Here is a 15,425-nt window from a genome sequence, read left to right on the forward strand (position 1 = left end):
GGCCAAGCCTTATGGCTTGACTGCTCCAGAAGTGATTGCACAATGTCAGGGTGTCCGTTTACTACAGTTGAGCCATTCCACACAATTTATGGCTGCAGGTGATGACAACGGCTAGCCTGCCTTGCTGTGACAGCTCAGGACTCTTGCTTAAGATTTGAACTAAAAATCTCACTTTCTATCTCAAAGTTTCATCTCACCCAGAGCAAACCCGTCAGCTCACCAGGACAGTGAAGACTGGTTCACACCTGAGCCCCGCCCCTACCATCACCATCAGTGTGCACACATAGAGCCACTTACTTTTACTGCCCAGCCCAAACTCCAGAGCAGCTGCCAAAAGCAGTATAGATACGTCTATAGGCCTCACTGTAGTGAGCACTGAGTGATGCAAACCATGTTGCACTTACTGCACGTGGTAAAGTCCTTCACACACAACACAGGACTTTCACACAACAAGAGTTTTGCCTTTGACTTTGAATTTTTCTCTCTGGGCTGCAGACATTCAGCAATGCTTAGAAGAATGATTGTCATCTACTAAGGCAGAGAAATGTGGAAAATGGAGACAGAATGTGACTGCACCGCTATTTCTCTTTGTTGGTTTTGGTTTGTAAATAGCTTTCCTTCTGAAGGTGCTGCTGCTCCCCTAACTGGTAACATTCTCATGTTTTGGGGAGACCTGGCAGATTCATGTTTGTATGGAGAGACTAGCACGGGGCCGAACATGGAAAGTAGATAATGTGCTACCAAAGAACATGGGAAACAGGCAATGCGTTCTTTCCACCACAACCAGAGAAGAGGTGGACTCCAGCCGGGAACACAGACATACTAAACAGAGGCAAGAGAGCTGCAGCAGCAGGAAGGGGACAGTGCAGCAGAGACACTGAAGCTCAGAAGTGAGCTTTGTGGTTCTCTCTGCAGGCCCGTGCAAGGCCCTTTGCTGCAGGCCTGCAACGCACTGGCAGAATTCGGCTTTTGCCCTTTCTTTCCTTGTGTAAATAAATTGCTAACCCAAGAGGCCCATAATATACCTGCGACTCAGCTTTTCTTCAACAGTCTTCATAAAACTTGCCACCCTTTCCTCTATGTGCTTTCAATAGGGCAGCCTCTCTGCTTAGAGCAACCTTGACAGCCCCGTCAGCAGCCAGCTCTGCTTTCTGTACATTTGAGGCGATAATTAGTGGGTTATTTCTCATCTCTGATTGACATAGCTCCTATTCCAAAACCTGTTTTCATCACTTTGTGACTTTCTCAAGACACCAGGAGTGGGCAACGTGACACAGTGTGAGGTAAATCACACAACACCATAAAAACAAGGGCAGGGCCAGATTCACTGCTCCATCATTTCAGTTTCACTCTATAGTAACTCTGTTGAAATAAACTTAATCACATGTAAAAGCAGAGTTGCATGTTAGGCCCAAAGCATGATCATGAGACAATACAAGTGAAGAACATTTATTTCCTGTTACTGGAGACCCACATATTTTGTACAACTGTATGGTCTATGAACAAGTGAAAATAAGGTAGAAATACATGCACAGAGGGGAACAGAGTTGGGGTTTCTATGGAAACTCAGAATTTTCTGACTTGTATAGTTAAAATCAACCATATTCCTTATTAATGGAGTTGTGGGGAGAAAGAAATTTTTTTTTCTTACATTATTACATGCAAACAATTTCAGTTAACTTTCTCTTTTCTCTTCATCTCTCTCACATGTTTGTGCAGCTATATCTAAATTGCATATATTTCACATACAATGTGTGCTGTGTAGCCTTCCTAATTCCCAATAACAGTAACAAGAGTTACTCATGTAAATCTCCCATTTATCGTTGAGACACTAAACCTCAGAGAGTGTGAAAGCACCACATTAAACTTTTTTCTCAGGACTGATATGTATACAGGATGCTAACATCCAAATGAAATGGCAGGCATAAATCTAAGGACCCACTGTTGCTAGATATCATGCACTGTACGCTTATCTTTCTCTCATATGCAACAGTGAGATGTTCCTAAGAAAATACATCTGTATTTCCCAGAGCAACATCTTTCTAGGAAGATGGTAGCAGCACTAGTACCTAAAAGCTTTCCACATGAAAACACCCAATGAGTGCCTGTAGCTTACAACCTTTGGCTCCAATTGTGCCATATATTGTGTGTTAAGTAGAAGTGGGACTGATCAGAGCTTGGATAGAGGACCTCCGAGGAAAGTCTAAATACTGCAGAACGTGGTATTAGTGGCTCACTATGTAGCACATTTCCCTACGACTCAGTATTGAACCAGTACTCCAGCTGTGATCTGTTGGTGCTGATGGAGGGGCTAGTTTTTCAGGGAAACATAAAATCACAGTCCCGATCATTTTTTTGAGGAGAAACAGTAATACATTGCTTCCAATTTTGTGCAGAGTTTGGCCTCAGTTGCATTTCCACATATAACTTACAGAATCAATACATACAAAATCCATTACTAACTCCAAAGCAGGGGCAAATAAGAAGCGAACTTAGAAATACCATTGTTTCCATCAACAAATGACCAACAGATAAAAAAATAAAAATTCAAAAATGAGAGGTTTTTGGCACGTTGCAGCTGGGAAAGAGAGGGTTCTTCCTGACAAAATTAGAGACGTGGTCCCATTATTATAATGAGGCAGCATGATAGCCTTATTCCAACCCCAAATGGGTTATTTCAGCAGTGGGCACAAAGTGAACCTTCATCATACCATCTGCCAAGTACCTTTGGGATCTGACAGTATGGAAAAATCATTAAAAATGTAAGAAGTTGCTGTTTACATTAATAAAAACACACATTCAAAAATTATGTTGAAAAAACAACAACATTGTAAACATGCCTTTAAAATGAAAGCCATTTCCCCTTGCAGTGAAATGCAAGGTTTATTTTCATCTGTTAGGATGTGACTATACTGAATCTGGCTTCTGTGTCCTCAGTGTGCCACTCTAATGAAATTTGCACTCACAGAAATAAAGTGTACATTGTACACAGATCTGTCTCTGCTCTTTTACCTGAAAAGAATTAAAAATAAATCTCTCCTGTAACTGTATTTCAACCTCTAGACCATTACTTCCAGCATTCTTATAATGAGGGTTCAGTAAAATTGAAGCATATAATAAGAGTATACTATTCCTTTTTTAAAGGCTGACCTGCAGTTCTGGTTTACAAACCAAATGACTGTAGTCAGGCATATTAGTGCTTTAACCTTTTTATTACATTACATACATGAAAACAATTAAGGTTGGGATTCCTTCCAATGTATTATCATTTTCTGTTCCCTCTGGCCTTTTTCCATCCATTTCAAAGAACGTACATAACATCAACTGAACATTCTCTCATGTTCTATTTTTTTGTTTCTTTTCTTCTTAACAACTGTCATGCTTTCAAGATCAGCCAGCTATAGAGTATCATGCAACAGCAGCAGCTGACAACAGTGGCAGCAAAAAACCAACAACAACAAAAAGTTTGGGGGTTTAAAACTCCTCATAAAATTAAATCTGAGATTTAAATTCTCCCTCATATTTTATTGTCTTTTCTTTTCTTTTTCCTGTGGTAAATGGTAATTAGAGTCAATAATCTTTTGCTGAGAGAGCACCTTGTCCTCACAGTGTTTATATCATCATCATCAAAGATCTGCCTTAAGGCCCTGGCGTGTTAATAATTTAAGGTGTGCACAGCCTAGTTATAGCAGGAAGCCTAGTTATTGAGTTTGTAAACCAGCTGATGATTTATGGGAACACCTTGCATGAGTCATGCTCATTAAATAAAATACTTCAGTTTAATAAGGAACATGGGGTAAACAGTTCTTCCCGTTACAGGGTGAATGTGCATTTGGAAATTGCTGAGTTTTGTCACCAGCTTAGCCACTGCTATTTTGTCTTAATTGTAATGTCAGGGGCAATGTGTGTGCATGCACACGCATGTGCACACAATTTTTCCCTTGAAATACAGATAGAAAGTCTTTCACTGATGCTATCTTCTTCCTCTCAACCTCTCTGTCTTGAACTCTCGCTCCCTCTCTCTTCATACAGCTGTTTCATAAGTTAAACCCTCTGATAATGAAAATGTTAAATCTCTCTTTAAAAGGCTACTAATTAAGAAAACAGAAATGTTCACGGAAATAAAATTACAAGGGAAAGAAATCAATATATGGTTGTTAAATGTAGCTTGCATTTTAGAGCCATAACCATATTTTACTTTTAAGCACTGGAGTTAACTCTGACTCATTAGAAATTCCTTGGGATATTGAGGCAGTAAAAGCCCTACATATTGGCCTCTTCTGTTTTACCTGTAGCAAGTGTACACTGCCCACTGTTTTAAAAATCCACTGTATCACAAAGAAATTTCAGCAGGATAAGGTAAAGTGTCAGCATCTACCTTCCTGTGGTAAACATGTAGGCAATGATATCATCTACTTCTTCTGTCTGTATTTTCATTTTTTTTTCAGAAACAGAGGCCCCATTCCCTAGAGGAACAGAAATTCCTCCATTCCCACTGAAGCAGATGGCACTTTATTACCAGGAACGGAAGGATTCAGTATCTTCAGGGAACTCAGCACCTAACAGTGCTGGGTTTGCTAGCATGGAGGCTGCCCCTTTGGCAAAATTACCCTCACTGAGGGTAAGAGAGAACTCATGAAGCTACAATGTCTTTATAGACTAAAGGGAGAAATAAACTGAGTAATCATATAAAAACTGTACCTTTACTTTTCTTGATGAATTTCAGTGTTATCACCCAAAACCAGAGGCAAACTATCTGGGTTTACTTAAGCTGATAAGGAAACAATAAGAAATTAGTTTTCAAAAAACAGCCAGCTTTTCCCAGAAACAGACTATTACCCCTACAGCATTGATTTTCATGTTCTTTATGGTTTCTTTTAGATGTACTTTTCTATATGCTTTTCACATGAGTGACATGGCTGTAAGCTTAATTTGCTGACTAATAACTGAGCATCCTAAAATATAGACACCCTATCAGACATTATTAACAAATTTGTTAAAGAATATTGGTCCAAGTCCACTTGTGGTATAACTTTTGGATTTAACAGCACTACACAAGTGAGTATTCTGACTGCCAATTTGTAAACAATAGTTCAAGTCTTCCATTTTTCCAGGGAAAATAAAGCATAACATAACAGAGTATACACACCACTCAGGCCATCTCCTTGAGGTATTTAAATGCTTTCTGTTGCTGCAATATTTACATTTTGCAATCTTTTGTTTGGTTTCATGACACTTGTGCCAGTTTTGGGGAGTACCATGATCTCATTTTGCAAAATGAGAACAAGGCATGGAGATGCTGCTGGCTAGACCCACAGACAAAATCAGGCACCACAACATCGAGGAGTTTCAGGACTTTCCACTGACTGACCCCTTGCAACCCTTTGCCTTATGCCAAAGCCATGTCACAGAAAGCAGATGAGCCCCCCCACATCTGGGAAAACTTGAGGCAAATTCAAATCCCCTCAGACATGGCACTGGCACTTTCAGCCCAAGTGGACAAATCATGCAAATTATGGGACTAGCTGATGACAGACACAGCTGCCACCAGCCTGTGTGGGATAAGCCCTGTGGCCCCACTCCAGGGCGTCCACCCGATGTCCCCAAGGACGGGCAGGGCAATGATTAGGGGAGGGTAGAGCAGGTGAAGGTTCACTCCAGATTTGCCCCATTTCCTATACTCTTTCCCTAAACAGCCACTACTGGTTGTCCTTAATAACAGCACGCTGAGCTGCTTGGACCTTCAGGGATCCAAGCTGTTCCTACAGGTGTACGTGCCAGAGAGGTACCCAAAAGCTGGTGTCTTGGCACGCATGAGCCTTAACGAAGGCTTTGCCTGCACAGCAGGCTCCCAGGGGATCACTCAGCCCTCTGCAGAGGCTGCTGGCTGCACAGCTGCAGCAGCCTGACATGGGGACTCACCACCCCCGCAGCTGTGCAGCCCCATGGGCAAGTTCAGCGGCTGCTCTGAGCCCTGTAACACTGGCATGCACTGAGGTGTCTGACCTGCAGCAGCTGTGCTCCTCAACACATCCTTGGGTGCTTGTTTCCAAGATAGGTGGCAGTTTGGTGAGATCTTTGAGAACATAAATTTTGCACATAGTAGGAGTTAGGCAAGTCCTGCCCTCGAAAAATGTCAAAGTGACTCACTCAGAGGCACACGAGGAGACTGGGGGCAAGCAGAGAGAAGAATCAGCTTCTTCAAGGCCCAGAAGTGGTGCCCTCATTCATAAGCTTATCTTCTTAAAGGGAGAAATCTTTACAATCTCTCAACCATGATATTCCTTACTCCCAGAGGCTACAGCAAAGATGATGTGGGAAGAAAAGATGCTCTACTAGGGAAGGAATATCCCTTTCCCAGTTCTTCAAGATGTATAAAGACCGCTTTGGACTATCCCCCTCCCCCCTTCAACTTCCTGCAGCATGGGCCTGTTGATAGGTAGACAGAAAGCAGGAGAAAAATATCAGAGTTTCCTTTGTATCTTTACACTGTGCTTAGTGGATACAAGAATTGCACCATCCATATTGCTCCCAGAGACTGTGTTCAATTGCCTGTTGCTCTGTGAAGGCAATGGCAAAGCACAGTCCTAATGCTAACTCTGAGTGCTATAGAAACTACTGCCAAATTCAGAAAAGTCACTTCCTGGAGTAATTTCTATTGGAGCACTGGTCCTCCTTCCAGTCTGAAGGCATAACAGGGCAAGGGAGCACACTTGGACAAAGGACTGAGACTCAGACTGAAGTGTGATCCCCATGACTCTGTATGCACTTCTGCCCACCTTGATTTCTCAGATCACGTACAAATAGTTTAGATTCTGCTGAAGTCAAAGAAATGTTACACAAAAGCTTAACCTTAAGGTGAGATGAAGCAGGACCATAGAGCATCTCTAACTTCCCAGCACACTGCTCCCTACTGCTTTTCACTTTATACTTCCTTTTGCTGAGCACAACACCACACCTTAGCCCTTAATATTTTGAAAACCAGTGGGTATAGAGAAAGTCCCATTATTTTCCATTGCAAGCACCAAGGTTCCACTTCTCTCTTTTTGGCTGGAGTCCATGGCAAGAAGTTTGGATGACCTAATTACTGATGTCATCCAGAAAGAGCAGTCGTCTGAACTACTTGTCTCCTTCCCATAACGTGAGTCCTGGCCATCATGAGTTCCTGACTCCCATCATGTGATAAAACATAATCTCTAACCCTGTCCCACACCAGGAGGCTGGAGACATGATTAGTTCCTGCTCTCTTCCCAGAGCAAATAAAGTAAATTTCTGGTAAAAAAGGACCACATTAAACCTTTTGCATCTTTCTATCCAGAACTAGCAAAGAATGGTGAAGGAAACCATGCCTAAACTGCAATAAATTCCACTATGGGATGCAAGCAAATGTTTTTAGCCAGTCTGATTTGCTATAGGAAAAACATTTCACTGCTTCTTCCCTTCCCTTATGGGTACATATGGTATGTGAGCAAGTAGCTTCCTTTGGAGATGGGCAAACTGTTATGATTATTTGCATTGGAGTAAGACCTAGAGACTAGATCTCTACTGTTTAATCTGTATAGCAAACAGACCATCCCTAAAACAAAGAATTTTCAGCCTAAGTACCGAAACATGATGTCTCAGGTCTTGGAGGTTTCAGATGAGCTGATATGATTTTGGATGATGCTTTGATTTGAGGCAGAAAATGATCACACTATAAAAGAAGGGGAACAAATGTGAGTATGGAACTCATAGCATAATAATAAGAAAAGCTAAATTAGGCCATAAATTTACGGAGCACATATTCGGTGGAAAAGGCATTTGACAGGACCCCAGTAAATTGTAGATTATATAATGGAAAGATACCAAAACAAGGCAGTGTCCCATAGATTCACAGACATGTTAACAAATCTAAGCAAATCCATCCTCTAATTGCCTTCAGTTAAGTGCTCTATTGCGAACATATCTTTGGGACAGTTCAGAATGCCACTAGGATGACTGGCAAGAGAAAAGCTTCTGGGAATTAAGGGAAGGAATCACAGAAACATCCCTTATTAAACATCTTGAGGGTAACAAAGAGTCTAGTACAAACTCACCTGGTTTTTGAGGCTGTTTTTACTCAAGGCACAGCCCAACGCACAATGCGACTGCACTCTGATTTAAAAAAAAAAAAAAAATGCTGATGAATCTCTTTGATTCATGAATACAGGCAGAAATAAATGGTAAAAATGAGTAAGTCTATAAAACACTGTAAATCATATCAAGAACACCACTATATCAAATTCTGCCCAAACTGCACAAATTACCAAGAAAATTGCAAAATGAGCTCATGCTAAACATTGGGGAAGCAAGTAATTCCAAAAGACCGATGTGAAGCCATGCATTTCTTCATGTCCTATTTGAAACAAAGTCAGTTTTCATCTGTGCTGGGACAAACACAGAACTTGACCCAACCTGACTCAATTTTGAAAGCATGGTTCTAGATGCACAGCCAACAGACAAGGTCTAGGTACCTCCAAATAAAAACCATTCTTTGGTGAATAGAAGATCACAGAATCACAGAATCGCTGAGGTTGGAAGGGACCTCTGGAGATCATCTAGTCCAACCCCCCTGCTCAAGCAGGGTCACCTAGAGCACGTTGCACAGGATTGCATCCAGGCGCGTTTTGAATATCTCCAGAGAAGGAGACTCCACCACCTCTCTGGGCAACCTGTTCCAGTGCTCTGTCACCCTCACAGTAAAAAAGTATTTCCTCGTGTTCAGATGGAATTGTCTGTGTTTCAGTTTGTGCCCGTTGCCTCGCGTCCTGTCACTGGGCACCAATGAAAAGAGTCTGGCTCCATCCTCTCGACACCCTCCCTTCAGATACTTGTACACGTTGATAAGATCTCCTCTCAGCCTTCTCTTCTCCAGGCTAAACAGGCCCAGCTCTCTCAGTCTTTCCTCATAAGAGAGATGCTCCAGTCCCCTAATCATCTTTGTAGCCCTTTGCTGAACTTGCTCCAGTAGTGCCACATCCCTCTTGCACTGGGGAGCCCAGAACTGGACGCAGTACTCCAGATGTGGCCTCACCAGGGCTGAGTAGAGGGGGAGAATCACCTCCCTCGACCTGCTGGCAACACTCTTCCTGATGCACCCCAGGATACCATTGGCCTTCTTGGCCACAAGGGCACAGTGCTGCCTCATGGTCAACTTGGTGTCCACCAGCACTCCCAGGTCCTTCTTGGCAGAGCTGCTTTCCAGCAGGTCAACCCCCAGCCTGTACTGGTGCATGGGGTTATTCCTCCCCAGGTGCAGGACCCTGCACTTGCCTTTGTTGAACTTCATGAGGTTCCTCTCCGCCCACCTCTCCAGCCTGTCCAGGTCTCTCTGAATGGCAGCACAGCCCTCTGGTGTATCCGCCACTCCTCCCAGTTTTGTATCATCGGCAAACTTGCTGTGGCTGCACTCTGTCCCTTCATCCAGGTCACTGATGAAGAAGTTGAACAAGACTGGACCCAGTCCTGACCCCTGGGGGACACCGCTAGCTACAGGCCTCCAACTAGACTCTGCGTCGCTGATCACAACCCTCTGAGCTCTGCCATTCAGCCAGTTCTCAATCCACCTCACTGTCCACTCATCTAGCCCACACTTCCTGAGCTTGCCTATGAGGATGTTATGGGAGACAGTGTCAAAAGCCTTGCTGAAGTCAAGGGAGACAACATCCACTGCTCTCCCCTCATCTACCCAGCCAGTCATTCCATCATAGAAGGCTATCAGATTGGTTAAGCATGATTTCCCCTTGGTGAAGCCATGCTGACTACTCCTGAAGATAAAGACTATCATGTCATACTAAAACAGTCAGAAATCTTGGTCATAACCTTTAGTGTTCAGCTGGGAGGCATAAAAACAGAACCAAAGATGTTCATTTGTAGATAGCAGTTCACCCATCAGAGATAAGATAACAGAGTGATTCTGTAAGAGATAGAGAAGAATCAGCAAAGAAAAGAATAAGTGAAAACAACATGATATTCCTGAAAACTTTTGGTTCGTGATTGGCAGATACCTATTTGAGTTAAACCAGAAAGGTCACCAAGGTGCCTGCCTCTTATTTGCTGTCTTCTTTTGGCTTTGGTTCAGTTTTGGGTGTTTTGATAAGGTGTTGCACAGGATATCACCAGGCAATGAATTAACCAATTATAAATCCTAGTTTGCTTCATGTGCATTTCCAGTTAAATTAGGAAAAAATAACATAAATTGTAAGTGGTTCATCTGACCAATTCTCTTAAATATATCAGTCAGGAATAACATGCCAAGCCTGAGCAGCACAGTGTCAAACAGGCTGGCAGATGGCAAATGATAAGGAACAAAGAGACTTGGTAGATTAAAGAGATTGATATTTGTCATTGCTAGAATATCATAACATACCTCACAACCCTTCATCAGACTCGCCACTTTGGGGCAAGTAGGAAGAAGGCAAACCACCATCTTGCCAACTTCTTGAGCAAATACAATTAATCCTGAGGTACAGCTACAGAAGTAGGTTATGCCAGGGCAAGAGCAACATCCAAGGATGCCAAATAGCTACTACCTGAACGGGAGATTTCAGCAAGTAAGTAATTGGGAACTTGACATAGTTCTCTGTGCCAAAGTCAAATATCAGAAACCTACATTACAGTGAGGCTTGCAGGAGGACCTGGAGCTACTGGCTGTACCTTGAGGACGTCCAAAAGCAGTTGGCATTGCTCCTGTGCTGACAGAAGTGACATGTGCCCACCCCACTACTGACAACAACAATGACAACAACAACAACAACGAAGTGAAGGCAACACAGGTGCCAGGTGCTACTGAACAGATGCTGGAGACAAGGAACTGAATGCATGATGAGAAAGTCACTGAGGTGCTCAGAAAGTGGTTACTAACCCAAGCCCTGTGATGCCAAACAGCTTCTCAGCATCAAGGGGTTTCTGGTCTTCTCTCCCACTCTCCTCCCTACACACACTGTATTTACATTTGTCTGAGGCACTTGTTCAGGAGACAGAGGGAAGAGGTTGTTGCTATTTTGTTATATTTGCATTCAATTTTTTTTTCCTCTTTCCCAAGGAGAGTTTTAATAGCAGTCACTAAAGTGAACAGATACTGACCCCTGCCTTGTGGCAAGAATACAATCTCAGTGTCACTTGCTTAGCGCAAGAGTTCAGGGCACAAATTTAGCAGAGTTGCTCTCTGTCAAAGGTATAAAACGTGGCACCTTCCAAGTGCTGGGTGAAAGGCTGGTTCAGATGCTAGAAGATGCAGTGCAATGATTCAAGGCCTGAAAAAGAGCTTACATCATTCCCAGATGACAGGGACAGCAACAAAGACCAGCTATTGCTAATGGGAGAGTATAGCTCTCAGCTGTTATTATTTTAAAGGACATCTTTATACCATTACACAGGATATAATGAAAAGCAAAATACAAGTTTGTTTTGTTTCGTTTTTTTAAAAGGACCCCGAGAAGGCAACCTTGTCCTAGTCAATCACATCCTGCCCGCTCTTCAGCAAGCACGATCCAGAAGCTGATCGGGGACAGCATTGTTCCTACTAGCCACGTCACGGACGTGAGAGTCACCAACTGATGTGAGGCCTGCACAGCTACACCTACAAAAATACCAAGTGTATTGTAAATCACTTTGAATGATCTGCCTAGAGCTTTCTGAAGGTTTGAGTTGTTCAGGGAACAAAGAGCAGACAGGCACAGGGTTAGCCTGGAGTCCTGCAGGGAGAGCAGCCACATAGCATTGCAGTGGGGGTGTGGAGTAGCCTTTTGGGATACCCAAAGCCAGGGGACCACACCAGAAACCTTACACAGCAGCATTTGCATATGCAGTCTACTGAGAAAAACAGAATGAACTGCATGGGGGTTGCTGCTGCTGCAATCAGAATATAGTACACGAAGAGGAAAGAAAACAGAGCATCCTGCGCTTTGTAGAGGCCTTCCAGACTCGGTGGGAGCATGGCACTTGGCAGCTGAAGCCCTTGCTGCCATGCCCCAGCAGTTACTGGCACCCAGGCCAGCCAGATAAAAGCTAACATGCAGTACTTGCGCTGAGGTCACATTCCTGGTTGCAATGCAGATGTGCTCTACCTCTGAGTGGGGGGAAGCCACTGAACGGGGAAATTATTGGACATGGGAACAATAATGAGAAAATCAATTGCTAAGTCAGATATCATCGACTGCAATGAAAATTTTGTGCATGGAGGATTTGCAGGATAAAGACGTAGGTTTTCTTTAGGGATAGATGAGTTGGTAGAGATGAGAGAAAAGATAATGTGGCTAATCCTGCTGCTGTCCTTGTCCCCTTACAATTCCAGCTGGAACACAAAAGGAATATGGCCTGATATCTTCCCAAGGTGATTCTTCAGCCAAAGTCTTCGGCAACTATTCTGTAAACTCTCAAAGATGTGAATGATTAGGACCTTATGAGACTGTGACATCATGTTAGTAGCCTGGGCCATTGTGGAAGTTCCTTAAAATTAAAGTTAGAGCTAACATATCAGTAAAAAATATGGCTCAGTAGTGTCATCCTGGAAATCCAGGCATGTACGCAGGACACTTCAGTGCATAAGACCTACGGTTCTCCAGCAATTATTTGCAGAGGTATGCAGTGGTATTCAAAGCCTTTAATCAGTGCCCCAATAATTCAGGCAGGGTCCAAAGCATTAAGAAAAAAACAAAACAAAACCCTCTTCCCCAAAATGCATACAATCTGAGAACAGCTAATAGCACCATGAGCCATTCATTCTGTTTTATATGTTATCTTCATCTTCTGTCAACAGTACCTATGGAAAGATCATTAGTAATCTTGAAGAAATGTTTATTATTGTCTTGTCTCTCACACCTGCCCAATAGTATGTTTGCTCTTTGCCTCAAAGGCAATAAAAGTGCAGCAAACTGCAGAAGAGCCTTACCTTCATGTTGTGGTGGTGTACTTTTTTTTGTTACAGGATTGTAGCACTAATTAAAAACAGATTGTGCATACATCACTACCACTAAGTATTTCTTGACTTGGAAGAACAGACTCTCTCTATTCCACAAGCCCTCTTTAAAAGCATATCTATATGTACACATGCATGCTTGACAGGCAAACACAAAAAAAAAAAAGTGCAGGAGGCAATTTTACCCCAGAAATATTTTCAAGGGTAAAAAAAAAAAAAAATGCTAAAATTAAAATTTTCCGGGAGGGAAACAAAACCAATTGACAACAGCTAGCATTACAAGGTAGTAAAAGCAGTAAATATTTGCACATGCATGCATACCATTTGAGCAAGACCTCTGCTTCAAAAGGGGTTCTAACACGCCCTTCCCCAAAATGAATGAAGGAGCCTAGGTGCCGGGTACCTGCAGGGCCCTGTCGGGGGAGGCGGCAGCGGCAGCAGCACCCCACGCCCGGGGCCCCGCGGCGGGCAGCGCTGCCTGCCCGGGAGATGCAATCAGCCGGGCCCAGCCCGTAATAAGGGTTAATCAGCTGATCGATTGGTCCCCGAGCAGCCCGGACCTGGCTCCTCTCTGACTGGCTCTAGCCTGGCCTTGGGGCAAGAGGTTGGGAACTTTTAATTATCAGCAGCAGCTCCTGCACTGATTGAATGGTCAATGGCTTTACTACCGCGGCTCCGCCGCTTGAATGATAATGGAGAACAATGTGAACACAGAAGAGCCCAAGCGCTGGGCCGGCAAGAGGCATGGATATGGATAATGTGAGATAAGGGGAAGTTAATTACCTGGCAAAAAGCAAAATGTGAGGGTCAGGAGGATGCTTTATGCATGCGCTGGGGTTTTGTTTACTTTGTTATAATTTAATCCGCGGCCATTATCGTCGCGTAATTTAGCTGCAGAGCAATCTGATAATCCACTTACGGGCAGAAATTATCACAGGAAAGAATTTACTGTTTTCGCACTGCAAAAGCAAGCACAGATGAACTGGATAAACAGGCAGATTACCCCCAAATTAATCATAGAGCTTTTCTGCATAATGAAAAAGAACGTTATTCACACAAAGTGTGCTGCTCCCCTGAAATCGGAGGCAAATTCTAGGAATGACGTAATCTGATCACCAATTTTTTTTTAATTAGGTAGCAGCTAAATGAAGAGTGATGTGGAATATTGAGAATATAATTATCCATTGTGCTTTAGAGATCTGCGTATAGTTTTTTTTTTTCTCCCTATCTGAAAACTACGAAGAACCTGGGGAATTCAAATAATCTTCAGATCCCTTTGCATGGAGTCTGTCAGACCCTGTGGAAAGGCTATTGACAAACACAAAGAAGCAACAATAACTACATACCACTTACAGCACTACTAGACTTATCCATTCATTGTAACATAATAATTTTAGATGGTCATTGAAGAGAAGCATATGTTTCAGGCAGACATCAAAAGAGCAACCAGGCATTTAGATAAGACAACTAAAACTCAGTTTTAAAGTTTCAAATCTGATCCTGGGGAAAAGACCGAACAAAGAGTCAGAGAGCAGAAATTACGTTATTTAAACTGACACCACCTAAATCAGATCCTTTCTTCTGCGATCACACATAAACACAGTGTGTTCATCACATCGAGCCAGCTTCATTACTATTTATATTACCATACACTGGCTGTGTGCAGTCAATTCATAATTGTCCAGTTTTTTCTAATTAATCACAAAAGATTTTTGTTTTGCCTACAGCTACTTCGGGGGTGACTCACAATGGCAAGCCAAAGCTCATACATCAAACGCAGCCCCTCTCCGCCGCAGCCGGCTGCCGGAGCGCGCCGCTCCGCGCCCCTCGCCGCGCCGCTCCGCGCCGCCGCGCACGGGGCATGCGCGGCCCCGGGCGAGAGCGACCTGCTGCGCGCCGGCCGCCGCCGGCCGCCTGGTTATTTTTATCTGGTGTTCGCATGCTCAGGCCAAGCCAGGGCCAGAGATCCTGGCAAAAGGTTTCTTGATTCAGAGCACTTGACTTCCCCCTCTCGCATTTGCGTGCGCATGCTCTCCCCTCTGCCTTTTTCAAGCTGCTCCAGATCTGTGGAGTTTCAAAGGAAGAGAGTGGCATCAAATATTGCTTGAACTTCTGTGCTGTCGATATTTTCCTAACGAGCACAGCGTAACCAGCGGGTGCAAGCAGAGCGGCTGAGCCAGCTGCTGGCTCTCTCCGAGTCCGACAATGACAAGGATGGCTGGGGACGTGCGCGCAAGGCCAGCTTGCTCGCCCTCTTCTGCCAATGCCAAGAGCAGCCCCTCACACGAGTAGGTCCCTTCGGATTCAAAGGGGCTACTCGTGTAAATAGGGGCTTGCCAATCTGAGCCAGAGGACGGTGATCTGAGCTCTCGTTCTTGCGCTGCCAGGGGTTTAAGCACGCAGAAGCTATTCTGCAAACAAAGAAACAGGGCAACTGGGCTGAGAACAATACGATGGTATTTTCTCCACATGTTAAAAAAAATACTGC

Source organism: Apteryx mantelli, chromosome 2 (genome assembly GCF_036417845.1).
Source record: "Apteryx mantelli isolate bAptMan1 chromosome 2, bAptMan1.hap1, whole genome shotgun sequence".
NCBI classification, from domain to species: Eukaryota; Metazoa; Chordata; class Aves; order Apterygiformes; family Apterygidae; genus Apteryx; species Apteryx mantelli.